Consider the following 15,540-nt stretch of genomic DNA (forward strand, 5'->3'; position numbering starts at 1 on the left):
TTCACTTTAGCTAGGCAAAATGTTCTTGGTTTTTGTAGTAAGGCATTTTTTTTCACTTGAAAGTAATTATATACAAGCAAAAGCTTAATACTTAGCTGCCTCTCTTGGCAGTTCATAAATCTAGTTAGTAGGGGGGAGGAGGTTAATCGAGTTATTAGCCTTAAATGGTTTGGCATCAAAGAAGGCATGCCAGTGCTTGCGGGGGGGGGGGGGGGGGGTGGTGTAATTATCTCTACCCTAGTTAGTTGTTTGAAGAACTCAACATACCAGTCCTTGTCCCTTCTGCTTCTCAGTTTTCACACGTGATCCAGGAGCTCAGCAGAGTGCCTGACATCCTCTTTCCATCCATTCCAGTGGACAGTATAAACTTAGAGTGAATTATTAGTTAAAACTCACCTGTGTGTTTTTATTTTTTATTTTTTGTTTTTACCTTTCTAAATTATGTGACTTCATTGTAATGGCAACATGTTGTCTTTCTTTATTCCTTATGAACTTGAGCAGAAATTCAGACAGCTTCTTTCATGATTCCTAAGAACAATTTGAAGCTGTGTGTGTTGATGATGTTATCAACCAATTTTATATGTTTTCCAAAGGCTGCTTAGAACCTAGCTAGCAGAGTGGTCCTGTAATCATGGGTGCTATTCCATGCATACCTATGTACATGCTTGAAAGAGAAAAATAGCACTTCTCTGCTGATATTACAGCAATAACTCCTGACACCTCACTCTACTCACTGAGAGGAAGATAAAAGGCAATATATATTTCTATTATGACTCTCTATAGTTCAAGCATAGATCTGTTTACTGTTCGTAAAAGGATAGTTCTGTTTGCACAGGTCTTAGAAGACCTGGTTCATTTCTGTCAGAGTATATTCTGCTAACTCTGTGGGAAACAGAAGAGCAAACGTTTTTTTTCTCCATAGGAATGGTTGATTCTGCCTTAGGACCAAATTTTCCCTGACCACAAGTGGATTTAATGCTACACAGGGATTCGGGGAATTGCCTCAATTTGTGGTAATTTTCTGTCTTTGGTTGTTCCCTCTCACAACAAATACATAAATGTAGGTGCAGGGGGCCAGATTGTTTGAGTTCCTAAACTCTTTCTACAACCCAAGAGATCCAGAGCTTCTGGACAGGGATGGATTTCAAGGTGCATAAAACTTATCACTGATTTATCTCTAAGCCTGGGTTGTCTCTTGGAGCAAGTAAGCCCCAGTGAAAGCCCTATCCAACAGCTTTCCTCTTGTGGGCTGCTTTTCTCTCAGATGCTGGTGAAAATTGGATTACATCATTACATGCTTCTCTGTTTTCTTTCTGCTAGGCTATAAAGATGGGATATAAATCTGTTGACACTCCTTGTTTTCACGGGTACATAAATACATACTCTTGGAGGAAAGCTAGGAGCTCAGCAGAATTGATTAGCTCTGGGCTGAAGGATACAAAGACCCCAGGATTGTGTAAAGAGAAACTTGATAAGACATATTGTACATATTGTGGAAGATTTTAGGTACTTTTGTTCTTGCTAACTAGCTACAAGAACTTTGCTCCATGCTTTATGCAAACCTAAAAACTTCATAGTCAAGTCTATTCTGGCCTAAGTACCATCTACAGATTGCATCAAGCCTACCCAATGATTTAGGACAAGTCTTAGATGCTGGACATAGTAGGTAGCTTCAGATACATGCAATATGACCCAGCCAATTTTCTTGGATTAAGAGGACTCCTATAGCTTTAATCTTTGAGAGGTACTTAAAAAAAAGAATAGAAAATAGGAAAGATTAAATTTCAGGCTCACCAGTCCATCATTCAGTTTTCATCTCTCTGAAATCCCATGCAGACCATTTTACAAGCGGTGTTCCATTCTTTGCTTTCACGCTTTGATAATATCATTAAAGCGTGGTTGTCCTAAAATGTGACATTTCTAGGAGAAAAACAATTAAGCATGTGTGACCAGAAATATAAAAAATGCCACTATTCAAAAAAAAAAAAAAATTCCCCGATTCTTTCCTAAAGCATCAGCCAGGAAAACTTCCTTTGAGGAGTTCATCTCTGATGGACCTTGGCTAGTGCTCACATCAGATCAAAGGAAAACTGTAAAGTGCTTTTAGTGTGGCTCTTAGCTGTGTGTGAATGTGAACAAATCGTTTCTGAGTTGATACAGCTCTCCAATGCTCCAGTCTTTTGGAAGTAATTGGTACTTTGATCTCTGTGATATATCAGTCTGTTACTGATAGGAGTACAGAATTGCCTGTGAATGGCATGGACTATGTTAAATTACTCACAGCTATTGTGCCCAAGCAATGGATCTTGACCTTATATTAAAAAGAATGCCTCCAGATGTTCCTCTCAATTTAAGGGTGAAAAAGCAGCTAAAAGTGCACATTAAGAAGCTAGGTGGGCAAATAATAATCTTCAGTAAAAGTCTTGTACTTAGTAGGTATTCAACAGGCACTGTAGAAGTCAGAGAGCAGACAAGCTTTATTTGCTATACTATAGCCACCTAATAATGAGAAGCATAATGGCTGCAATAATTTTCTAGTTATAAAGTAATCAGGGTATGTAGACAGTGTTTTCCACTGGTATAAGTGTAACATATAATAGACCTGAGACAGATATCCTGGGTTTAATGCCTAGTCCATTCTCACTACTGTGATATAGATCACATAGATCACGTGACACTTAAATATGTATTGCTAAAAGCAATTTTTTTTCACCCTAACTCTACAGCTAAAAACCAGCTTTGTCACTGATATCGTAAGTTACAGAGTCAGACATTGGTGTTAGTTTGGTGGGGGCAATTCTGCTTCCACTAATTAAACAGACAGGGGTTTGCTCTGGAACAGCTGTGGTCTAGTGGCTTTCTTTAGCAAAGTGGCTGCTCTCTGTGCCCGCAGGCTATTTTGAAATGGGCATAAAGCAGAAGCCATCTGTTGCTCATAGCCTTGGCTTGACCTAAGCTTATGTTGTCTATACTACATCAATTTGTGCTATAAGTTTCCTAGCCTTTTCCAATTTCAGGGAAGATTTGGTGGCATTTCATATGATTACCAAAATAAGCCTCTGGGTTTCTATGTGGGTGATTTTCTAGGTTAGCTGTGGTATAAAGACACACCCTAAATATGTGTGGGACCATCCCATTAGCTAGAGTCTTAGGCCGAATCAAAACAGACACAGCCATCTGACCAAAAGCATTCTTTTCCCAATAATTACTGACTGTGGACACTATGTGACCAGCTACCTTATTTTCTAGCTGCCCTGCGTTCCCTATCATAATATACACTGGAGCTGGGAGCCAAAAGCTAGCCTTCCCCCTTAATTTACTTTGTCAGACATTTTATCATGTCAACAGGAAAACTACTGCACTAAATATATGATTCAGAGTCAGACTGTCAGTGTTTTGCCAATTTATTATTATTATTATTATTATTATTATTATTATTATTACATTTGGTATGCAAATCAAACAATCATCTACTGAGCAAGCAAGGACTACTTCTATTGATATTAGTAGCTATAGTTCTGAGCAGGTCAGGGAGTGAGATATTTCAGAAGTATCTAAGTAAAATTTTGATACTAAAATTAATCTTGGAAAATCAAAAAATATATAACATCAGGAATAGACTCCTCTGTCATCTCATTACCTACATTAGATTTTATGAAACCAACTTTAGAGTTCAGTGGACTTTAGAAAATATGCCATGTCATGAAATCAACCAATTTGCAAATATTTTGGAAGGTTACAAACAAAATTAGAAATCTAGATTACTTATATCATGGAGCCAATAACCTCAAGAAGACAAAAGGCCTCTCAGTGTAACTTCTGAGTAGTGGCGTGTATTAGGAAGGTAGTGTATGGAATAACTTGGAGCATTACCATAGATGAGATTCTCATAAAAATGAGACCTTAAGGAGTGATGCACCAGGACAAGAAGAAAGTCTAGGTCTTGTAAACTATGGTGTAAGTTAAAGATAAGACTTGCAAGGTTCCCGAGTTTGAGGATGTTAGCTTGAAGCTCACCCTCTACATCTGGGAGAGTACTCAGAGGAATAGAGTGAATTGAATTATCTGTGGGCATAATCTAGGATTACCCAGAGAAATAACATGAAAACCTTTGGGGTAGTGGGGTGGTGTGGGTGGTGGGGGTGGTGGGGGTGGTGGGGGTGGTGGGGGCGGTGGGAGTGGTAGGAGTGGTAGAGATCAAGTGCAGAGCTTCCTTTGAGTTAGACAATAGCTCTACTAGCAAACTGTACCCCTGCCCCAACCCAACCCCCAGTGCCACACAGGAATTTCACTAACTCCAGTGCAGCTGCGTAGCTACAAAGACACTGAGGAGACAGGTCCTAAAATGGAACATCTCACTGCAGTCTGTATTCCAGGTTCTTTGCCTCATTCTGTGCTAAAGAAAAATGTGAGCGGCAAGAGTCTTTCACCACTCTCATTACTTTTAGTCTCTCCAGCCAAAATGCTCCCAGAAGAGAGGCACAGGCCAAGAGGAAAATAGTTGCAAAAAGAAAAATAAATGTGAATTCTCTTATCTTTGGCTTCCAGTCTGAGTAGTTATCAGCAGAAAAAGGAGCTCACTGTGTCCTGTGCAAATCGCCATTTAGAATTGTTTATAAGCTATTAGCAAGAAACTGATCATAACCTACTTTTTGTGTCCTAGGCCTAGGTAAAGTCACCTTGACACTGGCCAGGCTGTGCACCACCAGATAATAGGCAGAAAAGTCATGATGCTCGGCCTAGATTGGAAGTGTCCTAATACTCAGTGGGATGAAAGGCTATGAGATTTCACTCTATCTCAAGCATCATGATGGCAATGATTGAATGGGAACTACCTCTGAAAGTTCCAGAAAGGCTCTCTAAGTTTTCAGATTTTACAATAGTCCCTAAGTGGAAATTCTTTATTTGGGCTCCTCGGTTTTAGTCTATGGAAAGTTAGGAATACATTCAGACTTATTATTAAAAAATGACAGCTTGAAACAAAATGAGTTGCCCCTGTACTTCATCTATTCTGAGTGGAATTTCATTATGTTAAATAAAGATGGTGGGATTTGCCATCAGAACTTCTAAGTAAGGACTCATTTACTCCTAGTTACTTACCTATATGCCTTAAGGTAAGTCCAGTCTCTCTCTACTGGCTCCATTATCTGCCTAAGGGATATAAGTGTGGCTTCCCTTTTGTTATATTGAGAGTAATAAATATGATCATGGGAAGTCATTCATCTACATTCACTGAAGAATTTCACACTAGGATCCCACCTCCACCTAAAAGACTCGCCCAGACTCATGTACCTTAATTGACCATAACACTTCTGAGGGTTCCATCAATACAAGCACTGTTTGGTCTACACACGCAAAGGCTAACATAACTCGGACCTTTTATTACCTCGAGAATGAAGACAGAGGTTTACCAGAAATGTCCATATGTTTGAGCAGGGGTCACCTTAGTTGTTGATCAGTCAGAATATATGGAGAAACTTTTAGTTTAAAGAATATGAAATTGCAATTTCGGTAGGTCAAAATGATGAAAGATCAGGAATTTCGTATTGTTCAGGAAAACACATAGCACTTAGATTTACAGTACACCATCATCAGTAGGATTTTTGAGGTCCAGAATAGGTCACCAACTATTTTCCACATTCTTTGAATAATCTATGAGTCTCAGCTTGGGATGTAAATCAAATGTACCAGGCCTGGAGTTCCTTGTGATCATAGCAGGTATCAAGAATGGTAATACTTGCCTGGAGAGTGATCCCCTTCCATTCTCTCTCTCTTTTCCCTACTGCCATGGGCTTGAAACAAATGAGTTAAAGAATCCACAGTTTCTGTTCCCTTCCTTTTACCACTAGACAACAACCCCCCCTGGGAAAGTTTATTTTTAGGATCAGGGCTCAGCTAATATTGATTAACAGCCTTACATAATGTGTGGCTCCAGGCTCCTTGCTTTCCTGCCAAGCCTCATAGCTAGGGAAGGCGCTGAAGATTTGTCAGTCTAATTAGACTTAGCTGCCAGCCAGGAAATATCTCTTGTGTTCTTCTTGCCCTCACACAGATACCCTCCTTTCCCCTTTTGAGAATAATGTGGAGGGAAGGAAATTGGACTCCAATTTACTTGTTTCCTGGTAAGATTCTCTAGTAATGGCTTCTTTCTGGAAAGTTCAGATTAAAAAGAAAGTGAGGAACACAATGAGAAAGGCAGAGAGAGATAAATAGAGGCAGAGAGGGAGAGGGAGGCAGAAAGAGTTGAAGGGGAAAAATACTATAGGTAGGCCTTTGTCTTAAGGACTTATATATTGCCAGTATACATGGCTGAGGGGAGATAACTGAGCATAGTTTCTTTTTATTGCTCCTTTTACATATTAGTTTCAAGGTCTGCGACAGCCACATCCCAGAGAGATGTCTAGTGTCTTTTTTTCTTTTTCTTTTCTTTTCTTTTTTTGTTTTGTTTTGTTTTGTTTTTTGAGTCAGAGTTTCTCTGTATAGACCTGGCTATCCTGGAACTCACTCTCTAGACCAGGCTGGCCTTGAACTCAGAAATCTGCCTGCCTCTCTCTCCCAAGTGCTAGGATTAAAGGCATATGCACCACCACTGTCCGGCCTGATATCTAGTGTCTTAAGGGATCTTCTGAGGGGTCCTGATAGCAGATAGACTGGGACTTCAAATATTCTCATGGGGGGTGATAGAGATGCCTGTCTAATTGGATTACAGGATTGTTAGGATAGATTTCCCACCCAAACTACTGATGACATGCTAGATCTTGTTGAAAAGTACCTGAACAGATAGAAGCAAGTATTGGTTTGGCTCTCAGATTCCCATAAGGATCAGGGTGATTTTTGCAATCACCTAACTGGCTACTCAGCCAGGACCAAAGTCAGAGTCCTTACCCCATTAGCTGTCCTATCACAGTGCTCTAGTTACATTTAGCCTTTTTTACCTGTAGTAGTATCCATCATATACTAATAATGAGTGTTGTTAGAAAGAAAAAGCAGGCAACAATCCATCATTCCTTTGTAAAGAGCACACATGTCTGTTAACAGTCATAGGCTGAGGCTTTCAAACTTCCTAGCTGCTGCTGCTCAGATGCCCATTGCCTGTTGAGGCTCATCTATGGAAATGGTCATGGCTATTTTTCATAACTCCTTGGCTTAAGAATAAGATGTCCTATGAGTAGGGATATACTGCTGCTGATAGAGTGTTTGCTTAGCATGTGCTAGAGCTAACCAGACATTGGTGGCTGAGAGCTACAACCCAGCACTTGGGAAGTACAAGCATGAAAATCAGAAGTTGAAGGTCATACATGGCTACATAGTGAGTTTGAGGCTAGCCTGGGTTACATGACACCCTGGCTTTAAAAAGAGGGCATAGATGGTAGAGTAAATAATGAATCCAGATCAGGCTTGATGATGTAGACCTATAATCCTTGTCCTCAGGAAGCAGAGACAAGAGGCAACTGTGAGGCTAATAGCATCAATATAGAAAGTTACAGGCCGTCAGGGTTATAGAATAAGACCCTTCTTCAAAACAAAACAAAACAGAAAAATCACAAACAAACAAAAACAACAACAGTAGCCTACCCCAAGTGCTAGAATTCTAGAGACATCAACTCTCTCTGGTTAATAAAGCTTTTCTTATTGCTCATCTATCAAGGACCACATTTTACAAGAATGAGCAAGAGTTAGTTTTATCCTGTAGAGTCTTCACAATACCTGAGTAGATCATTATCCACTCTATTTTGGACAACTATATAACCATTTTGCAAACTGGATGACTTCAGTTGAGAAAGATGAACAGAGTGCCTTTGATTTAATTAATATAATTTTTTTTTCATAATTCATCCCTTTTTCTTAGGTTGGTCCAAATGTTCCAGCAATGGCCACTTCTGTGTAAAAGATATACTGCCTAATAAATGTTTCTTCAGGAATCAAAAGGAATATTTGATTCTAATTTAAATGGAAGGCCAGAGATAGGTTTTGGTTCTTTATCTTTGATAATACATGCCTTACTACCTATTTCCATCTTCAAGCACAATTATCAGTAGCCAGATCTCAACACCAGTACCTCCATTCCGTCTGTGATGAGACAGTGGGAGGGTGGGAGGCTCTCATACCTTCCTGGTGCCTGTCTGAATGACTTGAGAAAGGAGAAACACTGGTGCTGTTATGACAAGCCTTGGCTTTTGAAACCTTCTAATTAAAGCCTTCATTTCTAGAGAGCTGCTACTGTTAGCTAAACAGAGAAATAAGTTTCCCTTTGATTTTTTCTCATCATCATCCTAGGATGAAAAGGTTGGAGAATTATATACACACTGTTTGCAGGGACTAGCATTCACAGAAAGAATTGCTTGATGGGAATTTGATTGGCTTGTATATATAATGAAACCTCTTCCTTCTATCATCCTATTTGGTTAGGCATCTTTCTCTCTCTCCCCCTCTTTCTCCCTCCTCCTCCTCCCCCTCCTCCTCTCATCCTCCCTCCCCTCTCTCTCTTTGTATATGAAAGAGGTGGAGAAACAGAGAGAGATAAATACATAGAGACACAAAAAGAACAAGGACTAACAAGACAAAGAAAGAGAGAAAGAGAAGAGAGGACATTTGTATACATTTGCATTTATTATGAAAAATAATGCTTATTAAGTTTAACATCCTATAGCATACTTAGTGATCTTCCTGAAGAACAAACTCTTGTTTGGGATTGGAGACTTGCCAGAGATTCTGCACAACCTCCCTGAGGATTTATTCCATTCTGCTTAGTTTATGGGGCAAGAGTTTATATATATTCCCAGCTCCATCATGAGTAGCTGTAGCATCTCTTTACCCATCATATCAAAAAATCTTTGCAAATGTAGCTCAGGGCTCTACAAGAGGAAGAGTTGAACTCACCCAAAGCATTAGGTAAGTGAATGAATAGATATGCAAAGAAGGACTAAGAATGAAAAATCTCCCCATCAGACAATGCTGTACTGATTCTTGATGCTCTCTCTTCCTGTCCCTCCCTCTGCTTCATACCCCTAAGACAGATGAAAAAAATAAGGAAGAATTTACTATGTCACAATATTTATTCCCCTTTTAGAGAGTTGACCTCCAATGGAATCAGAAGGACGTGAATGATTTTAATCCACAGTAACAATGGGAAGCCGGTCCTGACGGTCTTGAACAGTATAAATATATGAAATGACAGATTTTTTTCTACTATGCCCTTCCATACCCTCCTACTAGATACCGAGAGAGACACATACTTGTGTGTCCACAACTCATTCTGTAATACACAATGAAATTTCACCCAGCCTTTATCTTAGAGCTGCTGTTCCAATGATTAATGCCCCACTGGCTGGGAAACTGTGCTGTTGAAGGAAGACAAGGAGAGAGCAAGACACATGAAATATATCTCTAGGGCCATTTCTCATTATTATTAGAACCATTATTAGAACCTTACTACCCTATCTATCCTGTAAGGAAACGTGTGATCTATTGGCAACGGGGAAAGGAGACATTTGCAAGTGGCTTCATGCCAGAGAAATGAACAAGGACACAGAGAATAGATAGTTTTTACTAAACAGAACTGACCTCCATGAGGGTCCCATTGTTGCTCTTCTTTATTTGAGGGTTTGTGTGTTTTCTTTATTATCGCTTTTTTTTTTCATGTCTGAAATAATAGATGCCATCATCTGTGTCTCTATGTTCTGCTGCTTTTCATTTTTATTCCCTATATACATTCTTGCACATGTTCTTTTGTTTTTGTTGTTCAGTCCTTATCTGCAAGAATCCATAAGAAGTAGCCTGTAAAATTATTTTCCGTGATCACTTATGCAAAAGACAGGATGGACTATTTTTTTTTTTTGCCTTGAACCTCCTCATTAATAAGCATCTCCATATCATGGCTGGTTTCAAGCTTTTGAACTACTTGTAGTCTCTGTCTCTCTCTGTCCCTGTGTGTGTGTGTCTCTCGATCTGTCTCTGTCTCTGTCTCTCTCTGTATCTCTGACTCTGTGTGCGTGGGTGGTGTATTTTTTTGTAAGTATCATATAAAGTAGTACTTGATACCTGTTACTTCAGCAAAGGATGATGGGTAAATTATTGCTAACTTTAGCACTGAAGTGTATGGTGGGGACTGGCTGGGAAGATGGACCATAATAGGAACACTATCATAGCATGTTTATCTACTGATAAAAGGCAAATTCATTAGCCTAAGCAGAGAGTGTCATAATCTGATTTAGAAAATGCTGTGCTTCCAGTGTCAAGTTTAGGAGGTCATGGAATTTATAGCTGAGACACCACATGGAGCTTCAATTTTAAATGGAATTTGAATTCAACCAGTGAGTGGCATCATTAATTGAGGGCCTAGTTCGGCCAGATACTTGGATAAAATAAATAAATAAATAAATAAACAAACAAATAAATAAAAATAAAATAATTAGTTTCACAAATATGGAGTATCTCATCAAGTATGTGAGTTTGGGAAACAACAAAAACAAGAAAAACTTGTTTTCTCAGAGGACTACAAAACCAGCCAGTATTCTATCTTCTCCCCCCCTCCCCCCACCCCTCCTTGTTGTTGCCAGTGGTGGTGGTAGTTGGTTGGTTGACTGATTTGGGTTTTTTTTTTCTTTTTTTTTTGAGATAAGCTTTCTCTCTATAGCCCTGGCTGTCCTGGAATTCATTCTGTAGTTCAGACTGACCTGAAACTCAAGAGACCTGCCTGTTTGTGCTGGGATTAAAGGCATGTTCTATCACTGCCCAGCTAAAGTGTGTAGTCCAGGCTAGCCTCAAATCCTCCTGCCTCAGGCTCCTTTACTTCAGCAGATCCTACTGGGATGGAGTTATCTTTCACATTTCAATTTTACTTTTGTCAAAACAGTACATCCACGGAGTAAATAGTGCCCACGCAGTCCCTGATGCAAAATGAGATGCTATCCTTTTCTTCAGTGGCTCTGAGTGCTGGCTGATAGGTCTTACCTGAGTCCATCAGCAAGACCTGCTTTAACTAAAGGATCACTTATCCAAGCTAAATCTCTTCCTTAGGGTGATGCATAATCAAAGTGATGGGTGGTGACATAAGAGATATATAAACCGTCTGCTCGCTGTCTCAACTTTGGATAGCCAGGGTGGACCTCCCAGTCACAGAGGGGAAATAGTCTTCAGGACTTGTTGTAATCTTTTTTTTCAGCAGCCACACATGAATGAACTTCAGCCTTCTGCCCTGATGCTAATGACTCTTCATCTAAAACTTTGCATACACAAAATCTTGACTTAGCACCTCTTTTCTGAACACCCCCCACTTAACACAGCACCACATAGCCTGCAAAAACAAAAACAACAAAAACAGACAGCAGGCCAGAGTAGAGCAACAGCCTTCTCACCACGCTCTGCAGCACTCTTTTGCTCTTGGTCCTGGAATTTTACAGAGCTTCCTTCTTCATAATGCACCGGCTTTCCATTTCTTACCTTTCTCGACATATTAACTACTCACAACTCTGCAGGAAAATGACAAGAGATTTGTCTCCTTCTCCCATCCAGCCACATCAACTTCCTCATTCTTCAATTTCCCGGTAAACCTCGATCACATTATTTGGTTAAATGAGGATTCACAGCTTACATTATCGTGACTTTGTAATATCATTTTCTGAGAACAATGTAAGAAGATCACACATGAACTGATTCATTTTACAAATATTTACACAGTGCGTAGAAGGCATCGGTTACTATTCTAGGAGCTGAGGAAGCTGCTGTAAAGAAAATGGAATAAATGCTTGGCCCTGGCTAATGTTCTAATGTTATAATTAACTTTCTTTTCTTCTGAAGCTCTTTGGTAATGAGCACCTTCATTATCTCACTAGCTTCTCTCCCCACCTCTCCAAGTCATGGTAGCACACATGTAAAAGTCTTTTCAGAGAGAATACACAGGAAGCCTAACTTTTCCATTGTTTCCTGGTTGATACCCTGCTGATGTCTTAACTCCTGGACCCTGGTACCTGCTGCCTCACAACTGCTGCCTGTCCTCTCTCACTGTGCATGTGGGCAAAGCTCTCTGAGGCCCTTGTTTTAGTTTTCTGACTCCCTTCCTTTCTCTTTCTGTGTTATTTTCCCTTCTGAAGATTGGCACCATCCTCTGACTTCCTGAGAAGGAGTGAATAAAACCAGCAAGACATTGCCCATAGGAAGGGGTTCTAGCCTACCCTCACTGATTATTGATAGATTTCCTGGTGAGGACTTACAGGGTAGAAATAATGAACTTGAAAGCACATGACCAGTTTTCAGGCATCCAATGATGTAATTGCTAACAACAGGTTGGTGTCAGATTCTTAGGATACATTTTAATTTTATTTCTCTCTGAAATGTCAGGTCCTAATCAGTGAACTTCAAGATCATATCTATAACCCATATCTTGAGGACTGAGTGCAGTTGCTCAATGTGTTTGTGTAGTTTTAGGCTTTTGCCCTTTATCAGGACCTGGCTGAAATCATGAGTTTTGTTCAGCTAATCTATTATTAAACACATAATACATGTATACACACACATACACACAAATGCACACACACATACACACATGCATTCATATACACACATGCACACCAAATATAAGTATTAAAAAGCATGAAGTTTTGAGAGCCCTAAGTTGGTTTGTGTCTATGTGCATATATGCACATATACATATACATCATATACCTGCATATACCTGCATATTTATATGTCATCAGTGTACAATTCTGCTAAGAATTATTTCTTCTTCTTCTTCTTCTTCTTCTTCTTCTTCTTCTTCTTCTTCTTCTTCTTCTTCCTCTTCCTCTTCCTCTTCCTCTTCCTCTTCCTCTTCTTCTTCTTCTTCTTCTTCTTCCTCTTCTCTTCCTCCTCCTCCTTTCCCCCTTCCTCTTCCCCCCCCCTCATTCTCTAGCATTGTCCTGTGCTCACTGTGCACACATGAGAGCCTGTATGTTCTCTGGCATGTATGTGGAAGGGCTAAAACAACTTCAGGTTTTAGCCCTTCAAGCTTTCCTATTACCTTGTTTGAGACATAGTCCCTCTCGTTCACCTCTGTGTCATCCAAACAAGCTTATTCCTGCATTTACAGCAATAATCCTATCTGCACTGCTCATCACCTAGTAGGAGTACACTGGGCTTTTAGACATATACATGCCTGTGTCTGGCTTTTGTGTGAGTTCTGGGGATCCAAACTCCTTTCGTCTTGTAATCCATCACTCCTGATCCTCAGTTCTTTTGCTACTCCATTAATGTGCTTTATTTTTATTCATTTTGTTTTTGAAGGGGTTCTTGTTGGTTTGTACATAATGTGTACTCCTTAACAAATTCACAGATACCATGAGTTAAATAGTGTGTGTAAGCACTTAGAATATTTTGCATGCAGAAATGAGCATAATCTGACTCTCCCGCCTCTCAGCAGATGCTAGTATTTTCTGGAATACCAAGGATTAGATTTTTCGGCTTTGGAGTTTTATGCAACCAGTGAGTTTGTGTGTCTCTGGGCTCCCTCATATATTGCTTGGTGACAGTCTGTTCACTTGGCTCTTAGCTTCCTCAGTGCAATGTTTTAAAATTTGCTTTTCATTAGATGCTTGATAAGTGCTGAAGAAAAGCAATTGCCTCTACATTTCCTCCCCTAATGAGGAGTAACATACCATAAGAAACAAAGATTAATTTCTTCAACCTATCCTCGAATTAATGCTAATGTCCATGGATTTGAATGGCGGAAGGAAGGTGTGATCAAGTCATTACACTAAGAGCGAGGCAAAACTTATAGCCATCAAAGCAGAGGGGAGTGGACACTTCTGTGAAAAAAATTATGAATGGGAAGGCATAGGGAAAGCTGAGTGGAGGAGGTGGGGATGCCCTCAAGCCTATTTCTATAGGGAATCATTTCTATCAAACATTTCTAACCAAAAAAGCAAAGATTGCTGGAGGCTCTGCAGTAAACCAAAATATTTGAGGAAGAAAGTGGGTAAATAGCAAAATTCACTTCCAAAGCCATACTAAAAACACTACACAGCTATACAGAAAACACCTACAAAATGTTCTTTTTGACTCTAGTAGCCAAAGGGAAATTCATGTTTTACTTTGAGGGATAGAGGGTGAATGTCTAGATAACTTCTTTTTGTTGTGTGTTGTTAAGCTAGATGTATGGTAGTAATTAAAAAGAAACAGAAGGCAAGGAAAGAGAAACCACTATGGTGTTTTGTTTTGTTTTTTTTTTTTTAACTTCTATCTATTTATCATCTGTCATCTGTATATCTGGTTTATTGGCTATCTATTTATCATCTATCTATCTATCTATCTATCTATCTATCTATCTATCTATCTGATCTACCTATATCTATCTATCTTCTCTGTCTATCTCTTTGTTTTCTAAGGTCTATATTTCTTTGTTTAGCTGCTTACCTGAGTAGGCATCTATATAGCAGAGTTTTCCTCTTGATTGTTGTAAACATTTTCCCACACCAGCATCCTTTAAAATTCAAGACACATTTTCCTTTGCAATATACAATGAGAGGAGATTGTGTTGGACAATATCAGAGATGGTTTTGCCATGTTTGTCCTTGTAAAATTATGTCATATCCTTAAAAGCCTGGTAATTGAGGCCAGGGGAATGATTCAGCAATTGAACAAGACTTCAGTCTGTCCCCCAGCTGTTGCCCAAATTCCCTGAAGACAGACAGGTGTTGGATGTGAGAATTTCCTACAAAGACTTCTGAGAGTCAGGTAATCTTATATTTTGAGTTGTGCCCATAAGATTCACAGCACTCAAAAAGATTGTCTTTGGAGTCATTTTAATACAGTGCATAATATGAATTCAGGAGAGTGCTAGGAGATTGAATCCTGAAGATTCTTTGGTCCCTGAGTTTACAGTACCTACTGCATGCTGTGTCAAAGGATCTATGGAGTTGATAGGATAAATCAGCCAAGTGTATGCTGGTTATCTTCATGAGGCTCCTTATAATGAGGGAAAATGCAAGAACAAACCAGTTTTACAACTACTCAATCACAGCCTCGAGGTAGGGGTGCAATGTTGGATAGTGAAAGGCAGACTATGTTCTTGGTTGAGCGAGGCTTACTGCAGAGACCCAGTAGAAAATTCTATAATGGACAGAATAGTAAGCTACACCCCTAGACATTAGGCTGCTCACACAATGAGCCCTCACTCCATTATCCTGTGGCTAGACAATGCCCCAAGCTCCCAGTGTTCTGGCTGGCCTCCACCCCCACAGTCACCTGATCACAGCCAGGTATGCCCCACCCCACAGTTACCTGGGAACAGAACGGTAGCACAGCCCACTATAAAAGGGACTGTTTACCTCCTCCTCTCTCTCTTACTCTTAAACTCCTGCTTTTACTCTCACCTCTCCCTCTCTTTCCTTCCACCTCTTTTCCCCTCTCTCCACTTGGCCATGGCTAGCCTCTACTTTTCTAGTCTCTCTCCCTCCCTCCTTTCCTCCCACTCTTCTCTTCTTCTTCTTCTTCCTCCTCTTCTTCTTCTTCCTCTTCTTCCTCTTCTTCCTCTTCTTCTTCTTCTTCTTCTTCTTCTTCTTCTTC

General features: G+C 39.8%; 1 protein-coding gene across 29 annotated transcripts in view; it reads left to right on the top strand.

Annotated features, from left to right (window-relative positions):
- Nrxn3 (neurexin 3) overlaps positions 1-15,540 on the top strand; it is a 1,683,426-nt gene that overhangs the window by 1,551,552 nt on the left and 116,334 nt on the right. The window lies entirely within an intron of this gene.

The sequence above is a fragment of the Mastomys coucha genome, unplaced genomic scaffold (genome assembly GCF_008632895.1).
Source record: "Mastomys coucha isolate ucsf_1 unplaced genomic scaffold, UCSF_Mcou_1 pScaffold6, whole genome shotgun sequence".
Classification (NCBI taxonomy): Eukaryota; Metazoa; Chordata; class Mammalia; order Rodentia; family Muridae; genus Mastomys; species Mastomys coucha.